Source organism: Struthio camelus, chromosome 31 (assembly GCF_040807025.1).
Source record: "Struthio camelus isolate bStrCam1 chromosome 31, bStrCam1.hap1, whole genome shotgun sequence".
Taxonomy (NCBI): Eukaryota; Metazoa; Chordata; class Aves; order Struthioniformes; family Struthionidae; genus Struthio; species Struthio camelus.
The window spans coordinates 1,010,566-1,013,065 of NC_090972.1; the positions used below are offsets into that span (position 1 = coordinate 1,010,566).

Consider the following 2,500-nt stretch of genomic DNA (forward strand, 5'->3'; position numbering starts at 1 on the left):
GAGGAGGGCCTCCGGCCACCGCGGCCGCCGGTAGCGGCCCCCCCGGGTAGGGATGGCCATGGGCCCCGGGCTCCGGGCCCGAGGGTTCTCGGTCGGAGAGCCGGGCGGGGGTTTAAAGACTCGGGCGGCCCGATGCGACCCGGGGGGCAGCCGGGCGTGCTGCCGGAGGGGCCGGGGGGTCGGCGCGCGCGGGCGCCGCACCCCCCCATGCCCGCCGGCGCGGCCCGTGCATGCCCCGCGGGCAGCCGGGACGGAGAGGGGTACCCTGCCCCCTCTCTCCGCGGTCTGGTCTCGGCGGAGAGACGCCGCGCGGTCGGCTTGCGCCGGCCTGCCTCGAACGCGCGACCCCGGCGCGAGCGCGTGCTCGCCGCCGGGACGGCGAGCCCCCACCGCGGGTGGTGCGGACGCCGAGCCCCAGCGCATCCCTTCTCCTCCCTGGCCGGTGCTCTCAGTCTCCCGCCGTGGCCGTCGGCGGCACCCTTCCTTCCCTCCCCCCCCGCCCTGCCCCGGCACTCCGCCATCCGGCGCGCCTGCCTCGCTCTGCCCGACCCGGCTTCGCTGGGCGGCAGGCGGGCGGCGGGCGGGCGGGCGGGGGCGGCCCCTCCCGGTCTCCGCGTGGAGGCGGGGAGAGCGGGCGCCGTTCCCCGTCCGTCCCGCCTCGCCCGTCTGCCTGCCGCCAGGCGTCTGCCCGCGGAAGGGACGGGCGAGTGCGTGGCGTCGCTCGGGAGGCTGCGTGTGTGCAGGCGGGTGTTGGGTGCCGTCTCCGGGGCGGCGGAGCTGGAGGCCGGTGAGGCGAGCGAAGGAGCTCGGAAGCGTGCGGCTGGCGGGTCGCGGGCGCGCGGGCAGCGGGTGGCGCCGCTCCCAGCGGCGGCCGGGCTCCGACGCCGGGGCTCCGCGGGGACCCACACCCCGGTCCCTGAGGCAGGTGGCGCGGCTGGCGCGCCGCTCCCTGCTGGGCCAGGCCGAGCCGGGCGCCTGGGCCGGACTCGAAGCGAGAAAGGGGTTGTCCCAGGTCGGGAGCGAGGGCTCCCCGCCCCTCTCGTTCGGGTCTGTTCTCCCCCCCCCCCCCCTTTTTTTTTCCCTCTGTGCTTGTACGGTCAGTGAGGCGTGCCCTCTCTCTCCGCTGTCCCTTGCTCAGCAGCCGGCGTCGGCGTGAGGAGGGAGGCAGAGCGGATGGGGGCCCTCAGGGGGCTGCGAAAGCTGCCCGGTCCCCCCGCGCGCGCGGTGGGGACCGAAACCGAGACAACTCTTAGCGGTGGATCACTCGGCTCGTGCGTCGATGAAGAACGCAGCTAGCTGCGAGAATTAATGTGAATTGCAGGACACATTGATCATCGACACTTCGAACGCACTTGCGGCCCCGGGTTCCTCCCGGGGCTACGCCTGTCTGAGCGTCGCTTGACGGTCAATCGTCACCCCCATTGCCGCGTTGGCGCAGCGGTGTGCCGCCCCTCGGGGGGGGGCCGGGGGGGGCGGCGGCGGCGGCGAGTCGGTGGGGGGGCGGCGGCGGCGGTGAGTCGGCGGCGGCGGCGGAGCCGGGACCACCGGTGCGTGCACCGGTGGCCCCGGTCTTCCGGCTGGCCTGCCTGCCCGGCTCCGGCCGACCGTCCGCCTCCACCGTCCGCGGCCGGCGTGCCTTGCCCTGCCCTCCCTCCCCTCCGAGCCCGGTGGCCACCGCTGCCCTGCGCGGTGTGTGCGGTGTGGCGCGGCTGGGGCGCCTCGCAGGCCCGCGCCGCCGGGGAGAGGGGGTGCCTCTCCTCCCCGTGTGGGCCCGGGCCTTCGTCCCCCTAAGTGCAGACTCGGGAAACCCCCGCTCCCGGAGCGCCCGCTGTGCGGAGTTCGTCCCGCCGGGCCCCCAGGTTCGGTCGGTCGCGGTGGCCCGGCACCTGCCGCCGCCGCCCGCCGCCACCGCCAGTGCCCGCCGTACGACGGCTCTCCTCCACCACTCTCCCGGTGGTGCGCTGGTCCCCCGTTCCCCTCCGGCGGGGGGGACGGCCGGCTGCCTTTCTTCCCCTCCCCTTGCCCTCTCCCTGCCCCGACTGCTGCCGCTTCGGCGCCCGCCGAGCCCCCTCTGCCCCCCCCCGCGGCGCACCCGCGTCCGTAGTGCGTGCCGAGCCACTTCCACCCGCCGGCTGGCGTCAGCCGCGGCGTTGCGTTGAGGCCGGCAGCGACGGCGCGCGGGTGTCTCCGCGGGGCGGTGGTGTGGGGCAAGCGCGGGCGGCGCCGTTCGGTGGCGAGACGGGGGAGGGGGGGGGGCAGAAAGGGGGGGGGGGGAGGGGCGCTGCCGCGCCGTCGTCCCGTGCCGGGGCGAGAGCGGAGGTCAGCGGCCGGGGAGGAGGAGCCAGCCGCGGCCGGTGGAGGGGCTGTGCGCGAGTGTGCGAGTGGGCGAGCGAGCGTTTGGGAGCCGGGCCCGGGGGAGGTGCGGACCTCGCCCCCCGGCCCCGCGCGGCTGTCTGCGGGTGGGTACCGCGGTGGTACCGCACCGTGCTGCCGCGCGCGT

The 2,500-nt window shown here is 77.6% G+C and overlaps 1 non-coding gene across 1 annotated transcript; it reads left to right on the forward strand.

The window, feature by feature from the left end:
- The first annotated feature begins 1,244 nt into the window (after nucleotides 1-1,244).
- On the forward strand, nucleotides 1,245-1,397 carry LOC138063117 (5.8S ribosomal RNA). The gene has a single exon (XR_011136710.1). It is a non-coding gene; the product is annotated as a 5.8S ribosomal RNA (ribosomal RNA).
- The last annotated feature ends 1,103 nt before the right edge of the window (nucleotides 1,398-2,500 follow it).